Here is an 8,896-nt window from a genome sequence, read left to right as displayed (position 1 = left end):
GGGGAGTGGTTAATCTTACAGTCCAGAAACAGAGGACCCTAGGATCATCAAGGGAGGAGAGCACAAGTGGAATGCGAGACCTTATCCTGAGAAGCAGTGACACCAGAGATGGAGGCAGAGATGAGGACATGGAGAGAGGGAGCAGCTGAGGACTCTAGACTCATAGAAAGAGAGGGACTGAGAGCTGGTGGACAGGAGGCAGAATGTGCACTTTGGTGGTGTAAATTATTATATATGCCTGAGTGTTTTTAAAAAAAGCTAAAGTGAAGAGAGAAACACTGCTAACTGATGGTATGTGGAATGGATTATAATCAATGTAATGAAACAAGGTGTATGGTTTGTTGAATGTAAAACTGATGATCTGCCCTGTAAACTTTCATTCAATCCACAATAAAAACCTTTAAAAAACAAAACTCCTTTAGGCTAGGTGCCTAAGCGTAGTAAGAACGACTGAGTCCACATATCTCAAGGAACCCAAGGTAACAGCAGAAGCAATTTCTCTGATTTATTCCTCCATCTCTCTGGGATGCTGAGAGGCTTGTAAATCCACTCCAGACACCACGGTTTTGCTTGACATGCATAATACTAATAATTACCTGTTAATATTTAAAAGTAGGAAAAATGCAGATAAAAACATGAACCACTCTCCCCCCAGGCCCGGCCACACTGCTCTCCTAGTCTACTCGCACACCACACACTCCACGCAGGCAGCACCCCGTCCCACACGTGAGGACTTTGCTTTAAAAATATATCCCCACCGCTCGCTAGTCTCCAGGGAGAGTCAAAGAAATACCACAATTCAGAGTCTTATTTTCTTTTTCCGAAGCGACTCTCTTTAAACTTTAGTTTGTTTGGAAAGACCACGTCAGCCATCTCTTTTCTCCTGAAGGTTCCTGCATCTCCAGAAGAGACGGGATCGGCAAGGGTCCGGTTCCCGCCCCCAGAACCCCTCACTCTACTGTCCTAGAAGGGCTCTCTCCGATCGCCGGCACGACAACCCGTTGCCCAACGCCCTTCACTCACTTTAACCACAGCACCCGAGGTGGTGGGGAAGCAAGGCGCGCCGAACACCGAAGGCCAGGAAGGCGCCCAAAGCCTGGCTTTTCAATTTACGCGGGATCGGCCGCGCCCCGCCTCCCAGCGGAAGTGGCGTCAGTGCGTAGCTCCAGACGCCGGGTCCGCCTCCGGCGTATCCTATTCGCTCACTTCGCTAAATGGTGATAGCCGTCTAGTAACCTATACCTTCTCTAGACTCTGCGTTTTGCAGTGCGTTTAGGAGGTTTGGTCTCACCGGGGCTACTAGTTTATATAGAAACTTCAGGGCTAACTAAGCTAGAGCTTGAGTTGTAGTATTTCTCTGAATCTCCTTTAAGAGGTTACCAGAATGTAAATTTCGTGCGTGACTCAACACAAAACCAATGCAGGCAAGCACGCTGTGTGAGGACTCCTGGTGCGGCGCTGTAGTATCAGCACTGGACTGCGGGCCACAAGGGCGTCAGTTCAAGCCCACCAGCTGCTCCTCCCAAACCCCATACAGGATCACTGTGAGTCGGAACCGACTCGACGGCAATGAACAACAACAACACTGAGTGAGGAGACAGAAAAGTATTTCATCACTTAAGCATAAGCAAGGAAATCAACAGTTTTAGCACTCTAAAATGCCCCCTTCAAATGGGTAAATACACAATTCATACATGTTTGGTTCTTGTTGTTAAGTGCCATCGAGTTAATTCCTACAGGATGCAGCTGGTGAGTTTGAACCACAGACTTTGGGGTTCAAACAACCTAGCGGTCCAGTTCTTATCCTGCAGCGCCACGCCATATGTTTGGTAAAGTTAATTGTTAAGACTATAGGTTTTCACTTACAAGAACAGCTATTTTGATCTATGAAAGGAACAAAGAAAGCCAAGTACAGCTATAAATGTACTTTAGCTACCTAAAGTGCCCATACAGCTGTAAATCTCATCTTTACACCAGAGGAGTTGATGTAAGCTCCCTTTAGGTCCCGTTCTTTCAGTCTAACCTCTTCACAAAGTTACCTATTAGAATCTGCATACTCTGCCTGGAGATTTTAATACTTTTTTTCTGTTACACACTAAGTCATTAGAAATGGGAAGGGAGGGTGAGTTTATAAATCATTTAACTAGTAAGTTGGAAAACTTCATAATCACAAAAAAATGGGTCTTATGGGACAAAAACTTTGAAGATTTTGGTGGCCATTTGGTTATGCTTCCAGATCCCATAATAAGGAGTTCTGGAAGCATGGTGGTTACAGTTCGAAACTACCAGCTGTTCCCCGGGAGAAAGAAGAGGCTTTCTAATCCCATAAAGATTTACAGCCTCAGAAGCCCTACATAGGGTTGGTATGAGTCGGAACCACTCCACGGCACATGTGGAAAATGTGGAAAGAGTCTTAGGACAAACAACAAAATGTGCAAAGAGTCTTAGGACAAACAACAAAGTATTGTTGTTGTGAAGTGCCATCGAGTCAGTTCCAACTCATAGCAATCCTGTATAGGGTTTCCGAGGAACGGCAGGTGAGTTTGAACCTACGACCTTCCAGTTCAAACCGACCTTGCAGTCCAGCGCGTTAACCCGCAGCGCCACACCAGGCATGATAATTTACACTTGAAGGAGGAGTAGAGTTGTTGGTTTTTTTTTTTTTTTTTTTCTTTTTAACACGCTCCCATTTGACTTCCTTCTCGAAATGTTTCTAAATCTTTTCATCTTGCTGTTATCCCAATATGTTACCATAAAATTGCAGCGCAGGTGCCAGTTCCAAGATAGGCGCTTAGGTGGAGCGGGGTGCCTCTTCCCAATTCTGATGTTTAGAACTTAGGCTAGGAGTAGAGACCACTGCAAGGTCAGTGGTTCAAACTCACCAGCCTTTACTTGGAAACCCTATACAGGGTCCCTGTGAGTTGGAACTGATTCGACAGCATTTAACAGCAACATGGGCAAGATATAGAATGATGCAGAAAGCATCAAAAGAAGATGGAAGGCATACACAGAGTCACTGTATCAAAAAGAAATGGTCAATGTTCAACCATTTTTAAGACATAGCTTATGATCAAGAGCCAATGATAATGAAGGATGAAGTCCAAGGTGCATTGAAGCCACTGGAAAATAACAAGGCTCAGGTAATTGATGGAATTGAAATATTTCGACAAACTGATGTGGCACTGGAGACACTCATTCATCTATGCCAAGACATTGGAAGACAGCTATCTGGTCAACTGATTAAAAGAGATCCATATTTGTGCCCATTCTAAAGAGAGGTGACCCAGTGTAATGCAGAAATCGCTGGACAATATCATTAGTATTCACATGCAAGTAAAATGTTGCTAAAGATAATTTAAAAATTGCTGCAACACTACATTGACAGGGAACTGCCAAAAGGCATTTGTCTATTTGGCAGTCTGAAGCACAGCGTCCTTTTACTTGCAAAGCCAGATCTAACTCTGGATGGTTAAGTTCAGAGAGAAAATGTTATGTGGGTGGCTAGTTTCAGGATACTGAAGAAGTAGAAAAATGAGGATATGAGTTATTGTCACATTTTGGGCATCAACCTAATGCTGATTTTTATTAACAAAACAACTAATATAAAAGAAAAAGGAGAAAACAAATTCTTTGACTTAAAAGAAGGTAAAGAAAAAAATAGGGGGGGAAGAAACAAAAATAGGCAGGACAAATATAAAGATCGTTGATGGATAAAATAAAACAAAGCCCAACTATATGTTGTTTAGAATAAAACATAGCATTCACCCATAAGGTTGGTTTGAACCACAAGGTCGGTTGCTCAAACTCACAGGCTGTGCTCCTCTGAAACACTATACAGGGTTGCTATGAGTCTAAACTGACTCTACAGCACTTAACAACAACAATAGATACGATTTTTTCAATTAGAATCAGCATGACTGATCCCAAAAATGTAAAGATTGATCTTGTCCCCACTTTACTGTATCTCATTTATTTCAGACACCAGCTGCCCATGTGGTACACTTTCTCTTTGACGTACTATGGGTCAAAGACCCAGCCGAAGCCAGGTCAAATCCCACAGGTTACAAGGAATCTATGTCCTTTAAACTGCCAATTAGGCTGAGACAAACTGTAGGTTTGGGAATCCACATAGCGCTCTTACTTTCAGCTTTTGACTCTTTGGGGCTAGATAATTCATTGGAGCAATGCACAGAACTCACAAAGAGTCCTAAACGTACATTTCCAGATTTATTATAGGAAAATTATACAAATAATGATTACCAGAAGGAAGAGATACATAAGCAAGGTATAGATAGTTTCTCAATGCAAAGATTCTGAGTCTTAAAGGGGATGTGTCACCCATCCTTCACCCACAAGAAAGCTCTCTGAACCTTTTATTGGCCAATATTGCAAGATCTGCTAAATCACACATCCTGAGGCAAGTTAATATTATTGGTTTTCCGGGTGAGTTCTTTTCTGATATGGTCTTTCTAAGTGAATCTTGTTAGGTCTTGCCATCCCAGCCCTATTAGCTCGAATCATCAGATGTAGTCTAGAAATTTCATACACAGGCAATTCAATTACTTTCCAGATTACGTCTCATGAACTAATGACAAGGACAAAATCGTGTCCCATTACCTCATAAAAAGCATATAAAATGTTGAAGATAAAAAGATGGGGAAAATGCATAGTACAAAAACAATACAAAAGAAAACTGGAATCACAATTTTAATTTCAAGTTGCACCTAAGAAAGAAACTTAAACAAGAATCTTCATAACTGCTTTATTTAAAGTAATTGTAACCTGATAAAAGCTCAGTTTCCAACAGAAGAATAGCCTAATGAATAGTCACATTGTAGTATAATGGAAAAATCTCAACAACTAAAAAAAAATGGAATACTAATGCATGGATCAGTCTCAAAAACGTTCGCAGTCAAAGGAGCCTTACTGAAAAAGGATACTGCTTGAAGATTGACAATAGTGGTGGTGGTGGTGGTGTGCCATGGAGTCGGTTCCGACTCGTGGTGGTCCTGAATCGGGTTTCCGAGGCTGTAAATCTTTGCAGGAACAGAAAGCTTCATCTTTCTCCCTTGGAATGGATGGTAGTTTTGAACTGCTGACCTTGAGGTTGGCAGCCCAACTTGTAACTACTACGCTATCAGAGCTCCTTGAACATTTACAATAAATAGGCAAAGGTAATTATGGTCTCTGGGGGTGAGTGGATCATCATTAATTGATTGGCAAGGGGCATGAAAGAACTTCTAGAGCAATGATAACATTCTAGATCTTGACAAGGTTTGGGTTACACAGTGTATGCTGTGTCCAGATTTTGTTTGTGTCAAAATTTGTTGGAAAATATTGATGTATTTCACTATATGTACTTTCTATTTAACAAGCTGAGAATTACAAACAAATTTTCTAGTTAATAAGGAGCTCTGGTAGTATAGTGGTTATGAGTCGGGCTGCTAACCTCAAGGTCAGCAGTTCAAAACTACTAGCTATTCCACAGGAGAAAGCTAATGCTTTCTGCTCCCGTAAAGATTTTTTATTTTGGACAGGCTTGTTTTATTGAATGACTGATTTATACAACTGCCCAGGCCACTATATACAGACAAGAGCAAGGCAGATTTATTTCTTGGTCTCTTCCTCCTTGGAGAGTCTTGATGATTTCTTTTGTCTTTGCCTGGAGCCGTACCTCACGGTGCTTGTGTGCTTCCTTGGTCTTAGACCTACGGGCCTCAGCATGGTCAGCCAGGAGTTTCTCGCCCTCCTTGTCGGCCTTCAGCTTGTGGATGTGTTCCATGATAATCCACTTGTTCTTAAACACGTTTCCCTTTACTTTCAGGTACAGGTTGTGATACGTGTGGCCGTCAATCCGCTTAGATTCACGGTATCTTCTGAGCAGGCACACAATTCTCTTCCTCCTCATCCAGGTCACCTTCTTGGGTATTCGAGCATTGGCAATACCTTTCTGCTTAACCTGTGCCCATATGCTTGCTCTGCCGGCGGGCTAAGGTATTTTTCCGGCATCGAGCCGGAGAATGGACAGTAACAGGCTTGAGGGTGATAAGGGCGTCTTTCATCAATTCCCGGATTTGCTGATGGGAGTTGGCATTTGCAATTTCATTGGTCTCATGGGGTCCAACCAGACCTTCTTCTTGCCACAGCGGAGAACACTTAAGGCAAACCTCTTCTGAAGCCTGAGTATACTCATGGCTGTGGCCGCCGAGCCCAAAGGAAAGAACCTCCCATAAAGATTTACAGCCTCAGAGACCCTATACAGGGTCGCTATGAGTCAGAACCGACTCCGCCGCACACCGTCACCACCACCATTCTAGTTAATGGTATGTAGGCTAGAATGATTAGAGATGAAGTGTACTGATGTATTCTAATTACTTTGAAATGCATCTATCTTAGTTATTTAGTGTTGCTATAACAGAAATACCACTAGGTGGATGCCTTTAACAACTAGAAATTCATTCTTTTCATGGTTTAGGTAACTAGAAGTTCAAATTGACAGTGCAAGCTCTTGGGGAAGATTTTCTCTCTGTGTTAGCATACAATTTAGGTGGAAGGTCCTTGTTTCCTTTCAGCATCTGTAGGCCTCCACTTGCAGGATTCTATGGGCAAAATATTGAATGATGCAGAAAGCTTCAAAAGCAGATGAAAGGAATACACACAGAGAGTAAGTCAATGCCCAACCATTTCAAGAACTGACAGTATTGAAAGAAGACATCTAAAATGCCCTGAAGGTACTGGCAAAAAAAAAAACTAGGCTTTAGGAATTGACAGAATACAAATTGAAATAGTTCAACAAACTGATTTAGCACTGGAGAGGCTCACTCATCTATGCCAAGAAATTTGGAAAACAGATTTCCTGGCCAACTGATTGGAAGGCATCCGTATTTGTGTTCACTCCAAAGACACTGGTGACCCAATGGGATGCAGAAATCATCAAACGATAACACTAATACCACATGCAAGTAACATTTTGCTGAAGATGATTTTTTTTTTTTTTTTAATGGAGCAGCCAGAAATTCAAGCCAGATTCAGAGGAGATTGTGGAAGTAGGGATATCTTGCTGAACTAAACAGATCTTGGCTAAAAGAAGAGACTATCAGAAAGATGTTTGCTTGTGCTTTACTGACTATGCAAAGGCATTCAACTGTGTGGATCATAACAAGCATTGTAAAGAATGGGTAGTCCAGAACATTTAATTGTGCTCATGAAGAACCTGTACATAGACCAAGAAGTAGTTGTTTGAACAGAACAAGGAAATACTGAATGATTAAAAATCAGCAAAGGTTTGCACCAGGGTTATATCCTTTCACCATACTTATTCAGTCTGTGTGCTGATCAGATAATCTGAGAAACTGGACTGTATGAAGAAGAACATGGGATTAAGATTAAAGGAAGACTCCTAAACAACCTATGGTATATTGATGACTCAACTTTATTGCTGAAATGAAGAGGACTTGAAATACTGAGTGATGGAGATGAAAGTCCACAGCCTTCAGTATGGATTGCTGTGTCCCAAAGGTTTTGGTAAATTTTGTTTTCATTTTCATTTACTTTCAGAAATTTGTTTTATTTCATTTTTTATTTGTTTTATTACCCAGTGGCTTTAAAGCAGGCTATTATTTAGTTTCTATGTATTTGATTTTGATTCCTTGATCTTCCTATTGTTGATTTCTAATTTTAAAGCATTGTGGTCTGAGAAGATGCTTTATAGTATTTTGATGTTTTTTTCAATTTATTGAGACTTGTTTTGTGGCCTAATATATGGCCTATTCTGGGGAATGTTCCATGTGTACTGAAAAAGAATGTGTATCGTGTTGTTCTTGGGTTGACTGCTGTGTATAAATATATGAGGTCAACTTGATTGTGTTTAGTTCCTCTCTTTCTGTGTTGACTTTTTTTTCTAGTTCATTTGTCCTTTTTTGACAGTGGTGTGAGCATAAAGATTTATTATGATTATGTCCTCTTGTTCAATTGACCCTTTAATTACAGTATTATGTCCTTCCTTATCTCTTATGCTGGTTTCTGTCCTAAAGTTTATTTTATCAGAGCTGAATATTGTCACTCTTGCTTGGTTTTGATTGACATTAACTTGATACCTTTTTTTCCATCCTTTAATTTTTAATCTATGTTTGTGTTTGAGTGTAAGGTGTGTCTCTTGTAGACGGAATATTGAAGGATCCTGTTTTCTTATCCATTCTGCTATATTCAGTGAAATTATTAATAGGTTTGAACTGATTGAATCATTTTGCTATGTGTTTTTTTTTGGTGCTTCTGATTTCTTTGTTCCATAGGTTTTCCTGTTCTGTGGTTTGGTTTTTTTTCAATGCTTTTTCTTCGCTGTTTCTTCATAGTTTCATTGTTTATAAAATCTTCATGCATTTACCTTTTCTTGATTTGATGTAAAGGTGTATTATGCTTAATTTCTTCCCTAAATTAAAAGTATGTTTCATCTTGAAATCTACTTGATTTCCTGGCCATTGGTATTCTGCAACTATACTGAAGGACTAATCTTTAATGACTAGTTTGGATTGGTAAAGTGGAAGGGGAAAGTCAATCCAAGTGTGAAAGGGCAAGTGGCCAGAAGAATTAGGGAGTAGTTTTCTATTTATTTATTATGGTCCTTCTAGCAATTTTTTTCCCCATTTTTCAATATATTGTAAATCTTAGATTCTATGCCTGTGATTATGGACCATTTTGAAATGAGTTGTTAAGAAGTAAAGGTTAAGGTAGAACTAAGGAGTAAAGATTACATTGGAACTAAGGATTATTATCAGGAGGAACCAATCCCTAGAGAAGGACATTATGCTTGGTGAAATGGAGGGTCAGAGAAAAAGAGGAAGACCCCCAATGAGATGTATTGACACTGTGGTAACAGCAATGGGCTCAAGCGTAACAA

General features: G+C 40.4%; 1 pseudogene; it reads right to left on the bottom strand.

The window, feature by feature from the left end:
• Positions 1-5,607: 5,607 nt before the first annotated feature.
• On the bottom strand, positions 5,608-6,193 carry LOC102831124 (annotated as a pseudogene).
• Positions 6,194-8,896: the final 2,703 nt, after the last annotated feature.

This window comes from Chrysochloris asiatica, unplaced genomic scaffold (genome assembly GCF_000296735.1).
Source record: "Chrysochloris asiatica unplaced genomic scaffold, ChrAsi1.0 scaffold00119, whole genome shotgun sequence".
In the NCBI taxonomy this organism is placed as follows: Eukaryota; Metazoa; Chordata; class Mammalia; order Afrosoricida; family Chrysochloridae; genus Chrysochloris; species Chrysochloris asiatica.
This window is presented reverse-complemented; position numbering and strand designations above follow the sequence as displayed.